The following is a 15,788-nucleotide window of genomic DNA, read 5'->3' as shown; positions in this document are numbered from 1 at the left end:
AGCCTTAATTAAACACATGGAGATACATTTGAAAATCAATTCAGCTGAGCATGAAAGTAATAAAAGTAGAAACTTGATGACTTTAGCTTGAACATTCTCTAAAGAATTAATTCAGAAGTATTCTAGTAGAGGGGGAAAATGTCTGAAATGGAGTCTGTTGTGATCGCTCACAAATTTTGATTCCTCTACGTTTGTTGATGCAGATGCTCTGATGCCTTTTACTATTGAGATTCTTAGTTGTGAAACATTTTTTGCTTTATATGTCTTCAGGATCCAGGTTGCTTTTTAGTGAAATTATTTATTTTGAGATAATTGTATATTCACATGCAATTGAAAGAAATAGTACAGAGAGATTCTATTCCCTGTTTTCCCCAATGCTAACATTTTGCAAAACTACAGTACAATATCACAACCAGGATGTTTACGTTGACACTGTTAAGATACGGAATATTTCTATCACCACAAGGATCCCTCCTGCTGCCAAATATAACCACAAGCACTTCCTCCCACTTCTACCCTCTCCTTTATTGCCAACCACTAATGTATTTTCTATTTTATAATTTTGCCATTTTGATAATGCTAATAAATTGAGTTATAAAGTATGTTACTTTTTAGAATGTTTCCATCCAGCAAAATTATGTGGAGAGTCATCCAGGTTATGGCATGTATTCATATTTCCTTCCTTTTTATTGCTGAGTAGTATCCCATGTTTGTTTAATCAATCACCTGTTAAAGGATGTCTGGGCAATTTCCAGTTTAGAGAGATTATAAATATAACTGCTCTGAACATTTATGCACAGTTTTTAAATTCTTTTTTTTTCTTTTCTTTTATTTTTTTTTTAGGGGAAAGTGTGAATGCAGTCCCCCGCTGCCACAAATTATGCAGTCGAGTTTCCCATATTTGGGGAAATCGCAGGGGTCAGCACATCTGGAGTGCAATGGATAAGCCTCGTCCTGGGAAAACTGCCTTCGTGATCATGGTATCTCCCCTGCCAGGTAAGTATGCACAGGTTTTTTTGTGAATATAAGTCTTCATTTCTCTGATATAAATGCCCAGGAGTGCAATTGACAGTTAATATGGTAGTTGTATGTTTAGTTCTTTAACTGCCAAACTGTTTTCCAGAGTGTCTGTACCATTTCATATTCCCACCAGCAATATATGAATTATCCAGTTTCTCTGCAGCCTTGTTAACATTCGGTCTTGTCACTATTTTATATTTTAGTAATTCTGAGAGGTTTATATGATATCTTGTATATTTTTCCACTAATAAACTTTATTTCTTAGAGAAGTTTTAGGTTCACAGAGAAAATAAGAAAGTACAGAGAATTTCCATATATTTCCTATCCCCTCACATGTACAACCTCCCCCACTATTGATATTCTACATCACAGTGAAATATTTGTTACAGTCAATGAACCTACATTGACACATTGCTATCACCCGGAGTCCAGAGTTTACATTGGGGTTTACTCCTGGTGTTGGACAAAAGTATAGTAACAAAAGTATAAAGAATGCATTCACCATTGGTGTTGTACAAAAGTATAGTAACACAAATATAATGACATGCATTATCATACTTTATAATTTCACTGCCCTAAAAATTCTCTGTGCTCCATTTATTTCTCCACCCCACCTCTTAACCCTTGTCAGCCATGGAAATTTTTACTGTCTCCATAGTTATGATTTCTCCAGAATGTCTTATAATTGGAATCACAAAGTATATAAACCTTTCAGTTTAGCTTCTTTTACTTACTAATATACATTTAGGTTTCCTCTATGTCTTGTCAGGACTTGATAGCCCATTTCCTTTTAGTGCTGAGTAATATTCCACTGTCTAGATGTACCACAATTTCACCTACTGAGAGACATGGTCGCTTCCAAGTTCTGGCAATTGCTGATAAAGCTGCTATAAAAAATGCAAGTCCAGATTTTTGTGTGGACGTAAGGTTTTTTAATTCATTTGGTTAAATACCAAGGAACACACTTTCTGGATCATATGTTAAAAGTATGTTTACCTTTCTAAGAAACTGCCTGTCTTGGGAGGCTGAGGCAGGGGAATTGCTTGAACCTGGGAGGTAGAGGCTGCGGTGAGACAAGATTGCACCACTGCACCCCAGCCTGGTGACACAGCAAGACTATGTTTCAAAAAGAAAAGAAAAGAAAAGAAAGAAGGAAGGAAGGAAAGAAAGAGAGAAAAGGAAATACCAGTCTTCCAAAATGACAACACTATTTTTGTACTCCTATCAACAATGAATTAGAATCATTTTTGCTCTACATCCTCACCAGCATTTGATGTTGTCAGTGATATGAATTTTGGCCATTTTAATACAAGTGTAGTGATATTACATTGTTTTAATTTGTAATTTTCTTATGACATATGTTGAACATCTTGTCATATCTATCTGTACATCTGATTTGGTAAGAGTTCATTCTGGGTGCTGTCTTTTGCCCTTTTCTTTTTTTCATTTTTTTTCCTAGTTTCGCTCTTGTTGCCCAGGCTGGAGTGCAATGGCACGATCTCAGCTCACTGCACGCCTCCACCTCTCAGGTTCAAGCTATTCTCCTGCCTCAGGCTCCCAAGTAGCTGGGACAAAGCCTACTTAGTCATAGTGTATAACTTCTTTTATACAATGGTGAATTCCATTTGCTGAAAATTCCCTTTTCAAAAATTGCTTGGGCATCTTTGAGGGACTCTATTTCTGGGCTCTCTATTCTGGTCCATTGATCTTTGTGACTGTCCCTCCACCAATACCACACAGGCTTAGATTATTGTGGCATTATAATAAGAAGAATATAAGAATAAGAATTATATTTTTATTCTTATTTTCAAAATTGCTTTACCTAGTCTAGTTTTTTTTCTTTTTTTTTTAATTTCCATAGAGACTTATACTAGTATTATTTATATCTACCAAAGGTATCGCTGGGATAGTGATAGGAGTTGGATTAAACCTGCATATTAGTTTGAGGAGAATTAACATCTATACTCTTTGATTTTCCCAATACACAAGCACAGTACGTCCCTCCATTTATTTAGATTTTCTTGATTTCAGCTGTCAGTGTTTTGCAGTCTTCTTCATACAAGTTTTATAAATGTTTTATTAGATTTATACTTAATCATTTTATTGAGTGAATTTAAGTGATAACTGTATTTTTAATTTTGATACCCTCATATTCATTACTAGCATTTAGAAATACAATTGATTTTTACATATTTAACTTATACTCAACATGCTGAACTTAATTACCAGGTTTATAAAAGTGGTTTTTGGTAGCTTCTTTGGAATATTCTAGGTAGACAATCAGGTCATTGGCAAATGGGACAGTCTTATTTCTTTATTTCTGATTTGTATTTTAACTTTTTCTAGCACTTTGTGAAATAAGAGTGGTGAGAGCAGGCACGCTTGTTTCCCAGACTTTGAGAGAAAGCATCCAGTCTTTAACCATTAAGTATAAGGTTAGCTGAAAGTATTTTGTAGATGCTGTTTATCAAGTCTGGGAAGTTTAGCCTCATTTCCCAGAATTCTCAGAGTTTTCATCACAAATGGGTATTAAATTCTGTTAAATCCTTCTTAAGAACCAATTGCCATGATCGTGTGATTGTTCCTCTTTACCTCTTAATATGGGAAAGATTATATTGATTGACTTTTTGATATTGAACTAGTTTTGCAACACTGGGATAAAGCCTACTTAGCCATAGTGTATAACTTCTTTTATACAATGGTGAATTCCATTTGCTGATACAATCATATGTCACTTAGTGACAGACATATATTCTGAAAAAATGTGATATTAAGAAATTTGGTTGTGCAAACATCATAAAGCCTATGTACACAACTAGATAATGAAGTCTCCTACACATCTAGACTATATGGTATAGCCTATTGCTCCTAGGCCACAAACCTGTATAGCATGTTACTGTGCAGAATACTGTAGGCAATTACAGCATATTGCTAAGTATTGGTGTTTCAAAACATAGAAAAGGTAAAGTAAAAATTTGGTACTATAAACTTATGGGATGACTGTCGTATATGCAGTCTGTTGTTCACTGAAACATTGCTGTGCATAACATAACTGTATTTTATTAACGAGTTTTGTATTTATATTCATGAGGGATATTGGTGTCTAGTTTTCTATTTTTGTAATGGAGATATTAGCTTCAAAAATGAATTGAGAAGTATTCTCCTTGCTTTTCTGAAAGAAATTATATAGTAGCAGTATTAGCAATTCTTTAAACATTTGGTAGAATTCTCCAGTGAAACCATCTGGGCCTGAAAAATTGCTTTATCAATTATAAATCTGATTTCCTTATTAGTTATAGGGTTATTTACATTTTCAATTTCATGTTTGATAAGTTATGGCAGTTTGCATTTTTTGAGAAATTAGTCCATTTCATCTAAATTGCCAAACATATATGTATCGAATTTTTGTAGCATTCCCTGATTATTCATTTGATATACATAGGATCTGTAGTGATGTTCCTGTCTCATTTCTGATATTGGTGATTTGTGTTGTCTCTCTTTTTTTTGTTGCCTTACTAGAGGTTTTAACTGTGATAACATTTGCAAACAACCAGTTCTTTATTTCAAGAATAGGTATCTACTGTTTTTACTTCAATTTCATTGATTTCCACTCTTTATTTTTCCTTTCTTTTTTCTTTTCTTCCACTTGCTTTGTGTTTGTTTTTATCTCCACTGTTATATTCCTGGCTGAATGGTTGGAGTCCTTCATTATTAACAGATGGGAGAAAAAGGATGGAAAGATCTGACTAGGAGCAGGTGTATTAGTTCATTTTCATACTGCTAATAAAGACATACCTGAGACTGAGTAATATGTAAAGAAAAAGAGATTTAATGGGCTCACAGTACCATGTGGCTGGGGAGGCCTGACAATCATAGCAGAAGGTGAAGAGCATGTCTTACACTGTGGAAGATCAGAGAGAATAAGAACGAAGTGAAAGGGGTTTCCCCTTATAAGATCATCAGATCTCATGAGACTTATTCACTATCATGAGAACAGCCCAAGAAGACACCACCCCTTAATTCAATTACCTCCCACTGGGTCCCTCCCACAAGACATGGGAATTATAGAAGCTACGATTTAAGATGAGATTTGTGTGGAGACACAGCCAAACCATAAGAGGGTGATTGCCCTGGTACCTCATTAAGGCAAAGTAAGCTTTCCGAGTGGTATCTACTGACATCATAGGGCGAGGTACAAACCAGGTTGGGGAAGTGGGCTCATTACTGCTTGAGGGGAAGAGAACAAAAGTCTCAGCTCCCTACTGAGCCTTTTCTGATACCATTTTAGCAAGGGATTCCAAGTGCCTCATTGCAGCCTAGAGTGAGTGGCAGTCTAGGCTCTTAGTTCAGGCTTTGCTGGTATGGGTAGGGTGGGGCCACAGTTTTATTCTGCTGTGTTTTGGCTGACGTAAAGCAGTTATTGTCTATAGGTTCCAGTCTTGCTAAACTCCCCATTCTCAAACAAGGACAGGCTTTTTTATTGGAGCTTTTTACATCTGCACCCATTGGTATTTCCAGCTTACCAACTTCTTCAGTTCCAAATCTGAGATACGTGAAACAAAAACGAAAAATAGAGAACTGACTCTTAGTCCCAATTCCGTTTTCAGAGTCACTTTATGTTTGTTTTATATATAATGTCCAAGGTTTTCAGTTTTACTCAGGGAAAAGTCTATCTCCCTAAAAGTGAAAATCAATCAACATTATTTTTATAAATTATAATGATGTCGGTAATATGTATTGTATTAGTGATGTTCCACTCAATATATAATAGAAATTGTTCCTCATTAGAAAATTTAGGTCAGCTGGGCACGGTGGCTCATGCCGGTAATCCCAGCATTTTGGGAGGCCAAGACAGGCAGATCGCCTGAGGTCAGGAATTTAAGACCAGCCTGGCTAACATGGTGAAACCCCATCTCTACTAAAAATATAAAAATAGGCAGGTATGGTGGTGTGCGCCTGTAGTCCCAGCTACTCAGGAGGCTGAGGCATGAGAATTGCTTAAACCCAGGAGGAGGCTGCAGAGAGCCAAGATCATGCCACTGCACTCCAGCGTGGAGGACAGAGCAAGACTCTGTCTCAAAAAACAACAACAAAAAAAAAAAAAAAAAAAAAAAAAAAGGAGGAAAGAAAAGAAAAAAGAAAATGTAGGTCAACTTAGCTTGGGAGTAATTGAATAAGCAAAGATAACCCCATGCTGATAAACATTATTTTTATCCTTCTGAAAGCTAGAAAATGTGCCAATACACAGTTCCAGTTCTGAACTACTTAAAAGCAATGAAATATCTTGAATTGCTGGCTCACAGAGTTTCAGAGGAATCTTAAAAATTTCTAAAGGATTTTAGGAAGTGGAGTAGAGTTGTCAACATTTTTTTGTATTTTACGTCAAGAAATATTTACCTTTATTATTGTTATTGAGACAAAGTTTTGCTCTTGTCACCCAGGCTGGAGTGCAGTGGTGCAATATCGGCTAACTGAAACTTCCACTTCCCGAGTTCAAGTGATTCTGCTGCCTCATCCTCCTGAGTAGCCGAAATTGCAGGCACCTGCCACCACACCTGGCTAATTTTTGTATTTTTAGTAGAGACAGTGTTTCACCATGTTGGCCAGGCTGGTCTCAAATTCCTGACCTTAGGTGGTCCACCTGCCTCAGCCTCCTAGAGCGCTGGGATTGCAAGCATGAGCCACTGTGCTCTGCCATTATTTAGTGAAATTTGGTTTATTTTATCAAGAAGACTACAATTTCTTTATTGTTAAGTGATATCAAGAACAGGGGCAAGGCCGGTGCCTCACGCCTGCAATCCCAACACTTTGGGAGGCTAAGGAGAGCGGATCACCTGAGATCAGGAGTTCCAGACCAGCCTGGCCAACATGGTAAAACCCCATCTCTACTAAAAATACAAAAATTAGCCAGGCATGGTGGCACATGCCTATAGTCCAAGCTACTTAGGAGGCTGAGGCAGGAGAATAGCTTGAACCAGGGAGGCAGAGGTTGCAGGGAGATGAGAACCCATGACTGCACTCCAGCCTGGACAACAGAGCGAGACTCTGTCCATTTGACCCAGCAATCCCATTACTGGGTATATACCCAAATGATTATAAACCATTCTATTATAAAGATACATGCACACATATGTTCATAGTGGTACTGTTTATAATAGCAAAGACCTGGAATCAACCCAAATGCTCATCAATGATAGACTGGACAAGGAAAATGTAGAACAAATACACCATGGAATACTAAGCAGCCATCAAAAATGACAAGTTTGTATCCTTTGTAGGGACCTGGATGAATCTGGAAACCATAATTCTCAGGGAACTGACACAAGAACAGAAAATCAAACACCTCATATTCTCACTCATAGTTGGGTGATGAACAATGAGAACACATGGACACAGGGAGGAGAGCATCACACGCTAGGAACCATTGGGGGGTGCCAAGGGAGGGACAAGGGGGGTTGGGGAGGTCAGGGATGGATAACATGGAGAGAAATGCCCGACGTAGTTGATGAGGAGTTGGAGGCAGCAAACCACATTGCCATGTGTGTACCTATGCAATAATCCTGCATGATCTGCACATGTACCCCGGAACCTAAAGTACAATAATTAAAAAAAAAACTGTTTATATTGGCTGAGCTGTGGGAAAAAGCATTTCTATGCATTCCTTTCAATTGATAGAGTTCTGCTAAATACCTGTATTAATGTCTTAATGAGCTCAGCCACTTAGACCTAAAAGGTCTCTCAATGAAAGGAGAGTAATTGTTTTACATTTATTTATTTATTTTATCTATTTTTTTTTTATTTATCTGTTTAAGACCAAGTCTTGCTCTGTCACTCAGGCTGGGGTTCAGTGGTGCTATCTCGGCTCACTGCAACCTCTGCCTCCCAGGTTCAAGCGATTCTCCTGCCTCAGTCTCCCAAGTAGCTGGGATTACAGGCACACACCACCATGTCTGACTAATTTTTTGTATTTTTAGTAGAGCCAGGGTTTCACTATGTTGGCCAGGCTGGTCTCAAACTCCTGACCTCATGATGTGCCTGCCCAGGCCTCACAAAGTGTTGGAATTACAGGCGTGGGCCACAGCGCAAAACCTACCCTACAGTTTTCAACACATGCCCTGCTCCCTCCCTCCTGCTCACCTCTCATAGTCCGCAGAATCTATTGTTCCCATATTTATTTCCATGTGTGCTCAGTGTTTAATTCCCATTTATAAGTGACGACGTGGTGTTTAGTTTTCTGTTCCTTTATTAATTTGCTTGGATTATGGCCTGCAACTGCATCCATATTGCTGTAAAAGACACGATTTATTCTTTTTTATGGCTCTGTAGTATTCCATGGTATATATGTACCATATTTTCTTTATTCTGTCTACTATTGATGGGCACCTCGGTTGACTCCATTTCTTTGCTATTGCGAATAGCACAGGGATGAACATATGAATGCATGTGTCTTTTTAGTAGAATGATTTATTTTCCTTTGAGTATATACCCAGTAATGGGACTGCTGGGTCTAACAGTAGCTCTGTTTTAAGTTCTTTCAGAAATCTCCAGGCTGTTTTTCGGAGTGGCTGGACTAATTTAAATTCCCTCCAATAGTGTATAATTTTTTCCCTCTTGCCACAACCTCGCCAGCATAGGTTGCTTTTTGATTTTCTAATATTAGCGATTCTGAGGGGTATGAGATGGTATCTCATTGTGGTTTTGATTTGCATTTCTCTATGGTTAGTGAAGTTGAGCATTTTTTCATGTTTGTTAGCCACTTCTATGTCTTCTTTTAAGAAGTGTCTGTTAATGTCCTTTGCCCATTTTTTAATTAGGTTGTTTGGCTTTTGCTTGTTGATTTGTTTAAGCTCCCTGTAGAGTCTGAATATTAGACCTTTATATTGGATACATTGTTAATATATTCTCCCATTCTGTAGGTTGTCTGTTTACTGTGTTAATAGTTTCTTTTGCTGTGCAGGGCTCTTTGTTTAATTAGGTATCACTTGTGCATTTTGATCTTTATTATAATTGCATTTGGGGACTTAACCAAAAATTATTTGCCAAGGCCAATGTCAAGAAGAGGATTTCCTAGGTTGTCTTTTAGGATTTTTAGTTTGAGGTCTTACATTTAAAGATTTGATCAATTTTTGATCCTTTTTGTATATGGTCCAGCTTTAATCTTCTGCATATAGGCCAGTATCCCAGCACTATGTTTATTGAATAGGGAGTCATTTCTCCATTGCTGGTTTTCCATCAGCCTTGTCAAAATTCAGATGGTTGTAGGTGTGCAGCTTTATTTCTGAGTTTTCTATTCTGTTCCATTGGGATATATGTCTTTTTTTTTTCCACCAGTATCATGCTGTTTTGACTACTGTAGCTTTATAGCATAGTGTGAAATAAGATAGTGTGATGCCTCCAGCTTTGTTCTTTTTGCTTAGGACTTTTTTGGATATTTGGGCTCTTTTTTAGTTCCATGTGAATAGTTTTTCCTAAACTGTGAAGCATGATATGGAAGCACACAGTCTTCCAAGATTAAGTCAGGAAGAGATTGAAACCCTGAATAAACAAATATTAATTTCTGAAATTGGATCATTAATAAGAAAGCTACTAATAAAAAGAAAAACAACAACAGCAACAACAAAACCCTAAACCAGATAGAGTCACAACTGAATTTTACCAGACATACAGGAAGAACTGCTATGAATCCTACACATATTACTTCAAAAACTGGAGGAGGAGAGCCTCTCTCCCTAACTCATTCTATGAAGCCAACATCAGACTGATTCTAAAATCTAGCAGAACAGACTAGGCATCAAAGGAATATACCTCAAAATAATAAATGCCATCATGATAAACCCATAGCCAACATCATACTGAATGGGCAAAAGCTCAAAACATGTAAAGACAGTGTCTTGAGAAACGGAATAAGATGAGGATGCCCACTCTCACCACTCCTATTCAATATAATACTGGAAGTCCCAGCCAGAGCAATCAGGCAAGAGAAAAAAATCAAGGTCATCCAAATAAGAAAAAAAGAAGTCAAACTATCTCTCTTCTTTGATAATGTGATTCTATACCTCAAAACCCTAAAGACTCTACCAAAATGCCCTTAGAACTGACAACTTTAGTAAGGTTTCAGGATACAGAATCAATGTACAAAAATTAGTAGCATTTCTATACACCAACACAATCCCAGCTGAGAGTAAAATAGGGAAAACAATCTGACTTACAATAACCGCAAAGAAAATGAAATACCTAAGAATACAGCTAAATAAGGAGTTTGATAAGGCTTAGCTCTGGGTCCCATCCCAAATCTCATCTCCAATTGTAATCCCAACATTTTGAGGGAGTGGGTGATTGGATCATGGGGGTAGGGCTTCCTACTGTTCTCATGATAGAGAGTGAGTTTTCAGGAGATCTGATGGTTTTATAAGTGGCTGACAGTTCCTCTTCACAGACTCACACTCCCTTCTGCGGCCTTTTTGAAGAAGGTGCCTGCTCCCCTTTCATCTTCCGTCATGATTTTAAGGATCTTGAGGCCTCCGAGCTATGCTTCCTGTTAAGCCTGTGGAACTGTGAGTCAATTAAAATTCAACAGCCCTTTATGCTAAAAACTCTCAATAAGCTAGGTATTGACAGAACGTATCTCAAAATAATAAAAGCTATTTATGACAAACCAACAGCCAATATCATACTGAATGGGCAAAAACTGGAAGCATTCCCCTTGAAATGTGGCACCAGACAAGGATGCCTTCTCTCACCACTGCTATTCAATATAGTATTAGAAGTTCTAGCCAGAGCAATCAGGCAAGAAAAAGAAATAAAGGGCATTCAAATAGGAAAGGAGGAAGTCAAATTGTCTCTATTTGCAGACAACATGATTGTATATCTAGAAGATCCCATCGTCTCAGCCCCAAATCTCCTGAAACTGATAAGCAAGTTCAGCAAAGTCTCAGGATGCAAAATTAATGTGCAAAAATCACATGCATTCCTATACACCAATAACAGACTTAAAGAGAGTCAAATCAAGAACAAACTTCCATTCACAATTGCCACAAAGAGAATAAAATACCTAGGAATACAATTAACGAAGAACGTAAAGGACCTCTTCAAGGAGAACTACAAGCCACTGCTCAACGAAATAAGAGAGGACACAAACAGATGGAGAAACATTCCATGTTCATGGTTAGGAAGAATCAATATCGTGAAAACGGCCATACTGCCCAAAGTAATTTACAGATTCAATGCTAACCCCATCCAGCTACCAATGACCTTCTTTGCAGAACTGGAAAAAAACACCTTAAACTTCATGTGGAACCAAAAGAGACCCCGCATAGCCAAGTCAATTCTAAGCAAAAAGAGCAAAGCAGGAGGCATCACACTACCAGACTTCAAACTATACTACAAGGCTACAGTAATCAAAACAGCATGGTACTGGTACCAAAAGAGAGATATAGACCAATGGAACAGAACAGAGGTCTCGGAGGCAACACAACATATCTACAACCATATGATCTTTGACAAACCAGACAAAAACAAGCAATGGGGAAAGGATTCCCTGTTCAATAAATGGTGTTGGGAAAGCTGGCTAGCCATGTGCAGAAAGCAGAAACTGGACCCCTTCTTGACACCTTACACTAAAATTAACTCCAGATGGATTAAAGACTTAAACAAAAGACCTAACACCATAAAAACCCTAGAAGAAAATCTAGGCAAAACCATTCAGGACATAGGTGTAGGCAAGGACTTCATGACCAGAACACCAAAAGCATTGACAACAAAAGCCAAAATAGACAAATGGGACCTAATCAAACCCCACAGCTTCTGCACCGCAAAAGAAACAGTCATTAGAGTGAATCGGCAGCCAACAGAATGGGAAAAAATTTTTGCAGTTTGCCCAACTGACAAAGGGCTGATATCCAGAATTTACAAAGAACTAAAACAGGTTTACAAGAAAAAAACTAACAAGCCCATTCAAAAGTGGGCAAAGGATATGAACAGACACTTTACAAAAGAAGACATACGTGAGGCCAACAAACATATGAAAAAATGCTCATCATCACTGGTCATCAGAGAAATGCAAATCAAAACAACATTGAGATACCATCTCACGCCAGTTAGAATGGCGATCATTAAAAAACCTGGAGACAACAGATGCTGGAGAGGATGTGGAGAAACAGGAACACTTTTGCACTGTTGGTGGGAGTGTAAATTAGTTCAACCATTGTGGAAGACAGTGTGGCGATTCCTCAAGGACCTAGAAATAGAAATTCCATTGGACCCAGCAATCCCATTACCGGGTATATATCCAAAGGATTACAAATCGTTCTACTATAAGGACACATGCACAGGAATGTTCATTGCAGCACTGTTTACAATAGCAAAGACCTGGAACCAACCCAAATGCCCATGGACGATAGACTGGATAGGGAAAATGTGGCACATATACACCATGGAATATTATGCAGCCCTCAAAAATGATGAGTTTGTGTCCTTTGTAGGGACATGGATGAACCTGGAAACCATCATTCTCAGCAAACTGACAGAAGAGCAGAAGATCAAACACCGCATGTTCTCACTCATAGGCGGGTGTTGAACAATGAGAACACATGGACACAGGGAGGGGAGCACTACACACTGGGGTCAGTTGGGGGGAAATAGGGGAGGGACGGTAGGGGGTGGGGAGCTGGGGAGAAATAGCAAGGGGAGAAATGCCAGATGTAAGTGATGGGGAGGAAGGCAGCAAATCATACTGCCACATGTGTACATATGCAACAATTTTGCATGTTCTTCACATGTACCCCAAAACCTAAAATGCAATAAAATAAATAAATGGGGGGAAAATAAATAAAAAAATAAATAAACCTCTTTCCTTTATAATTACCCAGGTAGTATTCTTTATAGCAGTGTAAGAATGAACTAACACATATGTGAAAAATCTCTACAAGATAAACTACAAAACGCTGCAGAAAGAAATCAGAGATGACACAAATAAATGAAAAAACACTCCATGCTCATGGATTGAAAGAATCAATATTGTAAAAACAGTCCTACCACCCAAAGTAATTTACAGAGCCAATGCTATTCCTATAAAGTCCTACATTTTTTAAATGTTAAAAGAAAACTATGGCTCACTATATAATTGTTAGATTTATGTATACATTATTAGAAATATTTTCAAAGGTATCAAATAAAACGTGTCACATTTAAAGAAATTGCTCTTAACTTAATCATGAAATTTAACACAAAAACAATGAATAATGCCCCCAAAATAGTAAAGTAAAATGAAAGTAATTAATTGGTTAGGAAGTAAAAATCCATGAATATATTTTGTATTTTATCTTTTTGTTCTGTGTTTGAGAAAGAGTAAGGGAGGGAAAGAGAGAGATTGAGTGATAGAAGGGGTGGGGAAAATGGGAAAAATTTTGTAAAATCTGGCTTCATATAGGAAAGCAGATGGCAGTCAAGCACTTAATAAGGAAAAAAAATGCCTTTGAATCCCCATATAGAGCAATGCTGGAGGAAGAGTAATGCTGAATTTCAGGCAATGCATGGGGTAGAGAGGTGATTACAGTTTAGTGGCCAAATTGTTGTTTTCCTTTAAGCCATTAATATGGAAACACTTTTAGGCATTATTTTAACCAATAACAAATTGCTATTGTCTTTAATAACAATCTTCGGAACAGTTTTATAACATATGTATGTGTATGTATATGTATATATATATATATATACACATTAAATAGTACATTAAGGGAAACTTTCATTTAATATTTTATATCAGAAAAAAGAAAAAATAAATCAAGAGTAAGTTAAAATTTTGTTATTCAAATGCCTCCTTACCCTTGACCTGAGTTATTTTATTCTGCATAAAGAGTCTCCTTCTACCACATGGCCCAGGATATGTCCACAGATTAAATTAGTCTCCTGCACCCTGGTAACCTAACTTAGCTAAATGTAGTTGTATCTATACTTGGCTACAATGATGAAGTTTCCTTAAGTAAACCTCTTCCAACTATCAATCAAATCAAGACCAAATCCCAACCTTGTTTTTCCTAGGGAATTTCACAGTATACCAACCTACCTTGGAGCCTTACCTCCAGCTACTTCCCCACTTGTAACCCATGAAGCAATCCAGTTGAAATTACCCAATCTTCTGAAGCCCTTTACTTTCCTGTCTCTCTATTGTCATTCTTGACAGACTCATCACTTGGACCTTTCTCCCCAGATCCCACATTTTCTTATAGAAATTTTCACTTTCATTTCACGGCATAAACTGAATTTCTTTTTATCACATGGATTCTTTCCTGATTAATAACCCCAGTTGTTCTCTTTCCATACTTTCATTTCTCATTTATTCCTTATGGTTGTTTAATGTATTTGCATTGATTCACCATGGCTTGGGTTTTTGGCCTCCCCAGAATGGTATTAAAACCTTTGATAGAAGTGGTCTATGATTTGCTTATCCATTTTGGAAACCTCAGTATGATTTTTATAGTACCTTGGATGCTAAAAATTCCATAAAGCTTTGTTTGATCATATTAGTGAAATCCCAGAGTTCTATGGTTTCTGATTAGTGACTTACATTTTGGGTGATAATTTATTTCCACATTCATTTGTTGTCAGGCTTGTCACTTGCCAAAATGAAGTAAGCGGACCACTGAAACATGACTTCAGCGATTGGAGTCAACAGCTTGTATTAATGAATAATCAAAATGGCCAATTAGACAAAAGAGACTAGAAGTGGTTTGGTAATTTTAGGTGCCTCAACTGCAGCTGAATGCTTATGGAACAGTAAACTTCTCAGAAACAGAATGTAGGATTTAAAGGACTCAACATTCCGCATGACTTTTGAAAGTGGAAAAGAAATAATTATAGTTCACTTTATAGGTTTTTTTCTGGTTTAGTGGAAACCAGGATAGCTGAGAAATAGAGTCTCAATTTAAGAGATTTTAAAGGTTTTTATCTTTGGTACTAGAAAGGAAGGAAATGTTCTTTAAAATGAAAACTTAGCTGTAGAAGAAAACAAGAAAAATTGCAAAAGGCAGGGAAATTACAGAATCTACAATTTTTGGTGTTCATTATTTTCCACTATTCCAGTTCAATAACCCTGAAATTAGATGACAATAAGAGGTGCTTTCTGTGATAAGCACTTCAGTTCTTATTAGATTTCCAATAGTCAATTAGATTTGGCATGGCCCAAAAATGCCTCAAAATGCTATGCCTTCTCTTATTTCCAAAGTCATATAATGTTTTAAAACCATTCCTGATATAATGAACTTTTTAAATAGTAGGTGATATCTGTATCTCCTCTATCAGACCCTGTATTTACATCTTTTTACATATCTTTATATCTTTATCTGCACTGATGAAGAATAAGGTTGATTTTTAGTCTGGTAGAGAAACAATTTAATTCAGAAGAATTATCCTGTGTATCAGAGAAACTATTTTCATAGTATCTCAAAATACTCCTCTTACCTGGACATCTGGGAAGCCCGATCCTTCCTTCAAAGTCCAGTTTAACTCCCACACTCTTCAAAAAGACATTCCTCACCTTTTCACTTCTTGGTGATGACCGCCTAACTTGAACACCTGCTATATGATATTTGTCACTTAACATGTGATACCTGGTAGATTTTTTTACTTTTTCTGGTGGTCTGGTCTTTCTAATCATAAACAGTGTCCTTAGAGACTCTTAGCATAGCGCTCCAAGCATAATGGGACATTGCCAATCCATCAACAGATGTTTGTGGTTTTAATACAGATGATTATATACCAAAGTCTATGGA

The 15,788-nt window shown here is 37.2% G+C and overlaps 1 non-coding gene across 1 annotated transcript; it reads right to left on the bottom strand.

Annotated features, from left to right (window-relative positions):
• Positions 1 to 840: 840 nt before the first annotated feature.
• Positions 841 to 1,004, bottom strand: LOC116526385. Its single transcript, XR_004258125.1, has one exon. It is a non-coding gene; the product is annotated as a U1 spliceosomal RNA (small nuclear RNA).
• Positions 1,005 to 15,788: the final 14,784 nt, after the last annotated feature.

Source organism: Sapajus apella, unplaced genomic scaffold (genome assembly GCF_009761245.1).
Source record: "Sapajus apella isolate SASKATOON/1434 unplaced genomic scaffold, GSC_monkey_1.0 scaffold50, whole genome shotgun sequence".
NCBI classification, from domain to species: Eukaryota; Metazoa; Chordata; class Mammalia; order Primates; family Cebidae; genus Sapajus; species Sapajus apella.
The sequence above is the reverse complement of the archived record's forward strand: the minus strand, read 5'-3'. Positions and strand labels throughout refer to the sequence as shown.